General features: G+C 33.0%; 1 non-coding gene across 1 annotated transcript; it reads right to left on the bottom strand.

The window, feature by feature from the left end:
- Positions 1 to 9263: 9263 nt before the first annotated feature.
- Positions 9264 to 9336, bottom strand: Trnaf-gaa (transfer RNA phenylalanine (anticodon GAA)). Its single transcript has one exon. It is a non-coding gene; the product is annotated as a tRNA-Phe (tRNA).
- Positions 9337 to 11497: the final 2161 nt, after the last annotated feature.

Genomic DNA, 11497 nt, shown 5'->3' with positions numbered 1-11497 from the left:
AGTTAATTTATTCGACATATCAAACTTTTTCGTTTAAACGAAATAATCATTCAATTAAATCAAAATATATTTTCGTCATAACGCAATTGTTTCTCCGAGTTGACGCTCTATATATTTACTTTATAACGATTTATATTTTTGTTCGAAAGTAATCTGTTTTAACTAAATAATATTAACTAGTAAGCATTTTTTTCTGTGCAATGAAATAGCTTTCCCGGTTTAGCAAAAGAATATTCCGTTAATCAAAACAATTTCCGATATAGCAAATAATCATTTAAAGCGCAAACATGTGGCTCAAGACCACAGTTATCTGCCCCCCGTTGACCAAGATCCGGATGTGAATACAGAAACAAAGAGTGCTTGTGTTCAAGTATCAATATTTTATTAAAATTGAATGAAAAAGAAGCAAAAAATGTTCTTTTTGCAGAGAACTTGACTGAATTTGACACTCTATTGCAGAAATTGATAGTTTTCAATGTAAATATTGGAAAAATCATAGCTTGTGGAAGTCTGAAAATTAGTTGTTTGTAGCCGATTGACTCCCTGGCGGAAGGGTTATGTATTTGAACTCAATTTTGACAGTCGGGTCAATCGTCAACATGGGGTTTCTTGTGATTATATTTTGTGTCTTGAATTGTTCTAGAGATGCCATGTCCTTGTTTTTCAATTGGGGTGTGTATAAAGTCAAAAGCCAGGTTAGTGTCTATATGAAACATATAGTAAAAATAACTGTGGTCTCACGCCTGATATAGAGGAAGCTTTTGGAGGGGTGGCCTATTTTAAATTGTTATAAATTCTTAATTTATACAGCTATCTGGTTGAAATTTGGCCAGTTGACAGTGCTTAGCCATAGAATATTGGTGTTTGAGTATGAAATGTGAAAATCTTATATTACATAATATAAATTAATAATATATAATTTTCTTATATATTTTTGACATTTAAAAAAACTACTTTCACTTTCAATTTAATGTTTGGAAATAGTTCCAAATGATGGTAACTAATGAATGAAAGCCTCACTTTCAATTCCAAAGTATAAATGGAGGGATTTTTTTAACATAGGAAGCAGACCCAGGAGGAACTGTCTGTTGAACACCCCCCCCCCCCACCACCACCAAGCTGCCCACCAGAGGCCAAGCTGTACTTGGTGTTTGCCAACATGCTGTAATTTGTAAGTACTTCAAGATAATATATTAGAAAATGGTATCCAAACTGAAGTACAAAGTGAGACAGTTTGGTCATAAAAGCCCATTGAGACTGTTTGTTCCATTCCTAAATGAATTTCTTTCATGTTGTCAATCATTTCTGATGTGGCTTTGATAATAATATTATTTTCTAATGAAACTGCTGACTTGTATCAGTCTTTGGTCTGTATTGTGCATCTATTCACACATTTTGTTTGCTCTTTTAAGCAAACATTACAATAATTGCAAATTCTATAAGCAATTAAACAAAACTTACTGCACATAGGATGCAGAATGATGTTTTATTTAGTGTGCATATGATTTTCAGCTTATGGACAAGAAAACATATACTTTAACAATCACAGCAACACAATGAGATCCCAATTTTAAAGAAATAATGCCACCTTTCATTAATTCATTAATTCATTCTATCAATCATTCATATATATTCATTAATTCATTCATTTATTCAGTTTATTCATTGAAAAACTTGACATTTCTCAAGGCAAAATAAATAAAATGTGAGCAGATTTCATAAAGAATAGAGCCTTTTCCCTTAATGCATTAAAAAACACAACCTTAATACAGTATAAATGTTTTAAAAACCCTAATTTATTGCTTATTTTAATAGCCAGCCTGGTTGCTGTAGCCACAGAGGAATTTTCAAGGACAAGAACCAGTGCTGGTAAAACTGTGGTCTCGTGTGGTTTTCCATACCGGCTCTCGGCAAGGATTTTCAAGAAAGGAATACCATCTCCAAGTAAGAAGAAATTCTAAGCATGTCTGGTTTGAATGCTTGCAAAATGCATCTGGGTACTCACTAAGATGACATTTACCTTTGATTTGTTAAAAACTGATTGCAAAATGTCCAAAAGACTATATATTCTATTAAATTTGTCCTGAAAATCTTTGAATTCATGAACTTTTCTGCATATTTATCACATTTATGACTATATTAAAGGTTGTGTATGCCTCAAATGAGTGTTTACAGGCCTTTTTCAAACTTTAACAGTAGTGGCAGATAGTTTTATTTGTGTAAAACATTGCTTTTGTGTCTTGCTTGCAGATCATGATGTGCCAATAAGCTCCAGTTAGCTGCGGCCTTTTCCCCAGGCGGTAGTCCTGCAATCTGAATCCAGGAGATGCAGCTCTGAATCCAATATTTCAGAAGAATGAAGATGTTAGTCAACTCTGTAGTGCTTGTTTGTGTGTAAATGATTCCAATGAGTGAGATTTATAGCAAATCAGGTGTAAATAAGCATCTTATAGACAATAGTGAAGTGCTGTACTCTGAATTTAATGCCAAATCTAGCCTTCAAAACAGATTCTTAAAGTAATTTTTTTTTAAAAATGGGCATAATAATGCTATCTCTGCATTTTCTACATCATGTAGCCACCTCATACATGAAAACACTAGCAGTTGTCATGAATCTTTAAGTTTTGGTGTGTTTTTTGCCATTTCCTTTGTTGCGCCATTTGTCCCGGAAGCCAACAATTTGGCATATAGTGTTGTTTAGACTGTCTATTAACACATTATCACTAAATTTCGTGTGTTAAACTGAACAGTTCTGTTACCTTTGTATATAAGTGGACCAGAAAAGCAAAATTTTGACAAGTTGAGGCATTTCAGTTGGGCTCTATGTCATTTTTTATATAAAACACTAAGCCGATGAAGTGGAAAAACCTTATTTTGCTTAGAAAAAAATCTTAAAAGAGTAGGCAGGCCAGTTTTGTGGTGCTGTTCTATAGACACCATTAAAAGCTACAAGGAAAACTTTACTTGGTCAAATTATTCCAATGCATAAGGAAATAATGGCTCTTCAAAGGTTTGCGGCTTAACATTTGAGGGAAATGGCTTTTTCTGCTTTTTATGAAAATACCACAGGTGCTAATACTTGTCTCATTCATTTAGTGTTAGATATATCATTGCCAAACTTTCAGTATGTGTTGCATATAGCCTGAAGCTGAACTATAGGAGTTTTGAAGTCTGTTTCTGAAAAAAATGTTGCTTAAATAGGCTCAAGACCACAGTTATCTGCCCCCCGTTGACCAAGATCCGGATGTGAATACAGAAACAAAGAGTGCTTGTGTTCAAGTATCAATATTTTAATAAAATTGAATGAAAAAGAAGCAAAAAATGTTCTTTTTGCAGGGAACTTGACTGAATTTGACACTCTATTGCAGAAATTGATAGTTTTCAATGTAAATATTGGAAAAATCATAGCTTGTGGAAGTCTGAAAATTAGTTGTTTGTAGCCGATTGACTCCCTGGCGGAAGGGTTATGTATTTGAACTCAATTTTGACAGTCGGGTCAATGGTCAACATGGTGTTTTCTTGTGATTATATTTTGTGTCTTGAATTGTTCTAGAGATGCCATGTTCTTGTTTTTCAATTGGGGTGTGTATAAAGTCAAAAGCCAGGTTAGTGTCTATATGAAACATATAGTAAAAATAACTGTGGTCTCACGCCATGTGTGTTTTATGTCACTTTATGGGCTCCGTTATACACTAGTATTGGTGTTATGTCCACTTATCACGAGTAATACGAGGGACATTCATCATTCATTGCGACTCCACCTCGAATTGGAGATGGTCGAATCCGTCGCTAAAAATATTTATGGTCAGTAATTTAATCATATTTCCGTTACATGAAATAATGACTTCTTACCCTTAAGATGCATGATTAATATCACAGGCTTCGGTCTAAAGAGATTATTAGATATGCACTACTACACTACCTGTTGCATTTAAACTTAATTCATGCCGTTGTATGTGGGCAACAACATACACGACAAATATTTTTTCCATCACTTCACTGGATTACCTCAAGTAGAAAACCTGACTATCCTTTAAATTTGACGCATCTTTGCATCTTTAAAATAACTCATTGTATGTTGCTTTATCTTGGCTTTATTAACAGAAACAAAGAGATGCTAATTTAGAAAAAAAAGAATAATAATCAATTTGATGTTTCTCCCTGTATACCATTGAAACGATTACAATTTTGTCAGCTGCAGTTTGGTGTTCATTATATCATATAAATGTCTTGAATTTCCTAAATGCTAAACTCTGCAATATGTTATCAGTCTGTCTCCATTTTTGATTTATTGTTTTCATGAGTACAGTACAGAACAGACAAATGATTAAAATATAAGAAGACGAAAAATTCCGCCAACCGTCAACTGTGTTTTTCTTTTAGAATTGCTGTAAATGTTTGTCACCATTTTCTTAGCATGTTTCATAAGATGTTTGTATGTTTGATGCAGCCAAAGGATCTTCTTCTAACGTTGCCATGGCCTCAGATGTTCGCGCGTTATTATATTATCCAAGATGTGTTGATTTAGAAATATTTAAGTAAATCAATTAGATTGTTCTCATAAAATACCTCTCGAGAGGCACATTAAATGACAAGCTTCTTCTAAATTCTGAAAACAAATCATTCCAATAACGCCGTAGTTATATAAGTTATCACTTTTAATGTTGATCCAGAACATTAAAAAAAAACACCGAATAACAAAAAACCTGTTTGAAAATATTGTTATGGATTGGTATACACCGGTATCTGCAAATTCCTTGTCAATTTTTCTTCCAATTTAGTGTAAAAGCGAAATATTAGGTATATGCCCTTAAAATGACGATATTTTAAGCGTTCCCTAATGATATATTATATATGGAATATTAAGTTAAGATACTAATCATACATAGTCCAATGGGGGAAACTCCTGATATGATTCATTTCGGAGCGAGATATGAAACCATTTGGAGCATTTACAGAAAATATAGAATTTACATTTTCGGCAACATTTAACTGTTCATGAGATTACTATTTCGATTTTATGTCAAACTGTTTGAAATTTGAAATTTTCACGAACTACGTTTTCCTCTTCTACATAAACATTTCACTTTATTACAATTCATAGTTTAGCTTTTTTTTGCGATAATGAAATACATATTGTTCATTATTACGTTTTCCCTCGATTTTTATAAAGAAAATGCAAAAAAATATTTAAATATAAGGACGTAAAAGTGTGTTTTTTACTTGATTTCATGTGCACTTGTACGAGGGACATTCAAAGTATTATGCGACTCAAGGAAAAAGCGTAGACCAAGAGGCCGATGGTTTAAGATGTATTTATGTTCAGTAATTAAAACATATATTTTACAAGTTACTTGGTTTCGAACTCAGTTGATATCTTTCATTTCAGGCAACTGCCTGTGAAATCGATTATTAAATTTGGTTAAAACTATATTTGTACGGATATTTCAATTAACATTTGTACACAATTGGAACATCATTTAAACATTGGTAGCATTACATGACAAACAGACACGTGATATAAACACAAAACAATAACTATACAGAATAGAGAAGTAAGTTTAATAGCTTAGCATATGTGTCTCTTCCATCAAGCTGTTAATAATGGTGTATAGGTTTTTATGTTTAATCGAATAATAACAAAGTAAGATATGAGGAATAAGATAAGGGATATTAGGTAAAAGATTAGTGATTGGTGAAGTTGAGTAAGTGATAATATGTAAATAATAAAATTGGAGTGACGGGGATACGATGAGAGACGGGGATGTAAACAGGTCATGTGAATGGGGAATTCAAGTTTGTTATAATTTATGTAGGAGGCCAAAAACGTTTAGTATGTCGAATACAGTGCTTAATATATGTAAATATCCTTCTGTTTGTCTGAATATATGACTGGTCCTCTTCCGTTTAAACCAATATACTTCACATTTTCACTTTTAACACGAAGAGTCCAAACCTGAATAAATACTCGAGAATCGCACAATGTCATACAACACAACAGAGCGATACCACATGTATTTGTTCCGGGACGACATACACGCTAAAATGTATGTTTTCAAACAACGAAATGCTACGTATCAATTTTTGACTGCATTGTAAATGTTTAACATTAATTATAACCTAATATACGAGCCTTCCGACCAATATATAGTGTTCGTAATACTAAGAACGTAATTAACATGAGAACTGTAAGAACATTCCTTCGTTTGGTATAATATGCGTATTGTAAAAATATTACTAAATCCTCGAATATTGTATTTTGTTTAAGTATTCAACAGACTGGTACGTTACAATGCTACCAAAGCATCACTAGTGACAGGATGTTATTACTGTTTAATGCCAGAAAACAACAATATATTTGAGTACCAAGGGGAAGTTTGATAAATAATATTCTCATTCTGTCTACAAGAACTCATTTTTTCGGGAAGAAATATCGTCTGAATGCAAATAGAGTGCCTTACCAATGAGTCCCACTACACTTGTAAAAGGGTGTCACCATATCTAGTATATTATCTCTGAACAATTGTTTCCGGAACATGTAAATTTGTGACTGGAAACCCTTTCTTTATTTTATTTATTTTTTAAATGGTTTTGTTTAGTTTAAACTAGGGATGCAAACGAATGGCAAAATTGATATTCGAATATTCGGTAATTCTTTCGATCGAATATTCGATTACCGAAATACATATTTTCGAAGATGTAGTAAACTACTATTATGATTCGCTTAAGTAATAGCCAGGGCAATTGACCCTATTTGTCGTAGCCGCGGACCCCGATTTTCCCCAAATAAGCCTTTGAAATTAGCAATTTTCAGGAAGAAAAAAAAACACATATAATCAGACAAACAACACAATCGAATAATTTCAATTCCGCTGCCTTTATATGTGTAAACAATTTGAAATTGAATGGATTCGTAGTCAAATAGCGTTTTGCGCCAACGGATGGTCTTTTCGTTGGACAAGCAGCCTGGTTCTGAGATTGATCTTTAAATTGACTAAATATAACTTTGGAAAACCCAAACCAACTCGGCAACTAGTAAAATAATAAAACGGAAATATATGTGGATTTGACTCATCCAGTGTTCAACAATAGAGGAAATATATCCTAAAACGCTATATTATACATTTACATTTTAAAGTGCGAACATTCTATCGAAACATGGAAAACATTTTAAAGCACATATATGTAACAACATTATTGAAGCACATGGCATTCATATCATCACGGCGATTTGAGCTACGTTGCCCAGCTTAATTTGCAGCCAAGACAAAACATTGGTGTTAAAGCCGATTCCTGGTCAGTTATTGTAAAAGTAAGGAGACTTTTTACAGTACCCGACGATATGTCTGTTAATGACATATGACACGTGTTTAGTGTATTGTCATCACATTCACACCTCTGGCATCTGGGGCCAGTCATTGTAAAAAACGAACTTTATAAACAAAACTAGTGTTGTAGGCAAAAGGTTTTTAATTTTCTTTATTGAGAATTAGTATCATTACTCTTTTTTCCGAATATTCGAATACCGATATTGACATTCGAATACCAAACGTTTAATCGATTTTTCGAATATTCGAATATACGTTTGCATCCCTAGTTTAAACCGATGCCCGCATGTCTTCTCTCTTCTTGCGTAACGAACAATTAATGAGCAGAAGTCACCAATCGTTTAATAAAATATTGCGACCTTAATCCTTGCTTTCAGTGTATATGCTAAGGTATAAAGGATAGAAAACAATTCAGTAAGCTAACGTGAGCGATTTGTTTTCACGCCTGCTATGGATGCGCAGGTAGAGCTTATGATAGGGGATGTCCCTCTTTAGGCTTCAAGACTGTAGACCTTTAAACTCTATTGGCAGTATGATCAACAAATGTAAAAATATGCGTCGTTGAAGTGGTGACTACAAAGTATCATGTCAAAAGGATTTTCTAGTTATTGGCATGAAAAGTGTGTTTTGCACGAAACGTTAAGAGCTCGATAATTATGCCGAAAACTTTGGCACAGATGAACTCACAATACCTCGATTGATTTTGCTTGCAGAAAGATATTGCTAGTACATTTTCACACACATTTGCAGGTGTATACAGCAACACACAGAAGTTGCATTGGATACAAAAATGCATAAAGACAGTCTTAAGTATTTAAACGCGTACACGAGACCACGTTTTGTGATATCGTAAACAAATAGGCTTTAGTTAATCGTGACAGGGAGATATTAGAGTTTTCCTCCCAGGAAGCGAATATTCTGTGTGTTCCGAGTCAGCATTGATTGAGTTCTAAATTCGGTTCGAGAAAATCTCTTATCGAAGAAATAAGCCTTGATTAAAACTGCCAACTGCCATATATATTGCTCTGCTAATGGTTTTTACTACAACCGTAAAAGGATGTCTTTCATAACTATTAATATCTACCTTTTCGTAGTTTAACTCTTTATTTACTTGTTGATTTTAATTTTTTTCTAGTTTAAACTTGATCTCTGCTTTTTTGTCCTTTATTTTCTTTTTTTTATCAGTTTGTTTAACAATATAAAAATTTCTATTCTTTTCTGTATCGACACCACCCTCTCACTTCTTAAATAAGCATTACATAATAAACACCATATGTTATACATTACGTATGTATATGATTAATTGTATTGTGTAATGTGGAATATTTAATAATAAAAAAAACCTATTAATATCTTAAATGAAACTTCGCAACATTGTTTATACTACAAAGGATATGTCTTTAACAATATCGCCAGAGTAGTAAATTCAATGAATATTAACAGTCATATTGATACAAATATTTTGAGACTTAAGATGATGTTTAAATCGTTATGTATTGTAAACGATGAACTGGTTAATCTTTACCCGTGTTATTTTGACGTCATTTGATAAAATGTTTCCGGTTACATTCGGGTCGTTCAATTAACAGAATGTGTAAAAAGTGTTCCTTATTATTAATAAATGAAATGAAGTATTGTTTTAACAAATCTTGAATGAAATAATGATCTTATGGTGTGAATATAAGAAATGGTTTGCGGATTTGATATCATTATCGGGGATATGAACGCAATCGGGCTTGTCAAAGTACGCGTGGAGTCCTTCGGACACCACACACCCTGACTAGCCCATTTGCGTTCATACTCCGATAATGACATCAACCCCGCAATTCATTCCAAAATTAATTGCTTGTTTGTATTAGGCAAATTACTGATCATCAGCGATTTATGTTATGTAGCAATAAAAAGATGATCAGCCGCCGAACTATGTTCCGTTCGTGCCGGAACTCGGGATTGAACCGGGGGCCTTTAGATCTTCAGTCTAACGCTCTCCCAACTGAGCTATTCCGGCTGACAAAGGAGTACAAGTAGGTCAGTTTTAAAAAGTTGACCAAACCGATAAGTCGCATATCTATAATCAAATATTTACGACTAATCACGACTGTAAGGAAATTTATTTTGCAATGGAATTCATTTCAGCCGCGCAAAGTTCGGCTTGATTTAATCGTTTTGTAATTAGTACCGATTACTATCGGGACAAGTGCGCGGTTATGGTCACCAGATTTGTTTAAGCTCCCAGAAGACTCTCTTTCTAGAGAACTCGTGTTCCAATAAACTTGTGTTTTACTATCCGTTTCAAGACGGAAACTCCAATATATATTGATAAATTTATATGGTTGAGTGTGTGATCTGTCTTAGTGGTTTGTATTTGTGTAAGCGGTGTTCATACGTTTGTAACTCTAAATCATTGTATTTTGGACAATTGCATTGTGTTTCTAAACAGGGTTCCTGAATTATGTTATTGTGTTATTAAACTAATAGTTGATTTATCGAAATCAGGAATTCATAAGTTATGTCCTATTATACTCTTGAAGCATTTAATGACAATTTTGTACATTAAAGTGATGGAGTATGGCACTCGGATTTCTTAATAAAATATATCATTTCATTTTTTTTCACAATTTGTTAAAGTCAAAAAGTGCTGTCGTTGCTGTACCTGTATTCAACACTTGTGTCTACCGTTTTTTACACCCCTGAAAAACCGACACTGTTATAAACAATCATGTTTATCATTTACGGACTACGATAGGAACAACATCGAAACATACGACATTGTTATTTATTATTTGGTGTATAGGTAAAAAATTGGCATAATTTAAAGACAATTTCTTGGCGAGAAAAATAAGACATGCATTTATGATAAAGGCAATTAAAGGTATCCAATATGTTTATTGATGGGTCAATTTTTATCCAGAAATTAATATTAATGAAAATGACATTAAAGATAACCTTATTACAACTTTTCCAAGTTTTATGCAAATATTTGGTTGAAATAGATTACAAAACGTTAGAAAATAACTATACATATCAGGACAATAATGTGCCCACGATGGTGGGTACTCGATAGCTTTTACACTACACGTGTTCAGGTAAGTATATATAATAAAATGAAGGTTGACCCTTGTCATGAATTAATGGTTAGAGATTGACATCAACAATCCCTTACACATTTAGAAAACGTATGTTTGTAAAAAAAAAATAGTATTTTCCAGAAGGACAAGTTCATTAGTTTCCGTCTAAGGAAATTTTAAACGAAATATTTAGTAGATTCACTTTTCCTACGCATTCCCTTATGCTGGATTAGGCAAAGATATTAGGAGAAATTTAGTAAGTTTACTTATTTTACATACTCCACTGGGTAAACATATGACTGGACCACGATATGATATAATTTGTAGCCACTGCAGTTAATATGGAATTCACCTTTAGTGCAACATTTATTTAGTTAAATACGATAGTTAATAAACTCGACATGTATAACAGTTTTGCCATTTAAAGAAATAATTGTATGACTAGACCCAATTATCAATTAGTTATAACGAAATGATTTTTTTCACGTTTTGACCAAATATAGATTTACTTTGTTACGATAAAAAAAAATCATATTCACAATATCGAAAAACAAAACTTTTCCGTAGAGACAAGTAATCAATGATATTTAATTCTCAAACCTTTTTATCGTTAAATATTTTTGCACATTGAGCATTTGCAAGCGGGACATGTCTACGTGCGGATCAGCCTTCTAAATTCCTGGTAGTTTTAAGAGCATCTCATGTTCTTTTCGAATCTGTAACTGACTGGCCTCAATGCGGAAGGGTTTTTCTCATATTAAGTTGTTCTTACTGATTTAACATTTACACAATTTTCATATCTAAGATTAAAATGACATGTCTTAAAAGCTATGAGGATGATGCCGCAGTTCACGTTGTCACAGCTTGCATTTTTTTTATTAAAACTGGTAAAAATAATAAGGCAAGAAATCTCATTTGTAATTTCAGAAAACGCTCATGACAAAATTCGATAGGGCACCATGCACTGATGTTGTTTATCTAGTCGCTGTCGTGAAGAACGATGCATTCAAATGGATGCAAAGAGTTACTACATGTGTGACAAAAAATATAATAATAGATCGATGGTTGTTCGTTTCGTTATCAGTAAAGATTGTGTTAATT

The sequence above is a fragment of the Mya arenaria genome, chromosome 8, assembly GCF_026914265.1.
Source record: "Mya arenaria isolate MELC-2E11 chromosome 8, ASM2691426v1".
Lineage (NCBI taxonomy): Eukaryota > Metazoa > Mollusca > Bivalvia > Myida > Myidae > Mya > Mya arenaria.
The sequence above is the reverse complement of the archived record's forward strand: the minus strand, read 5'-3'. Positions and strand labels throughout refer to the sequence as shown.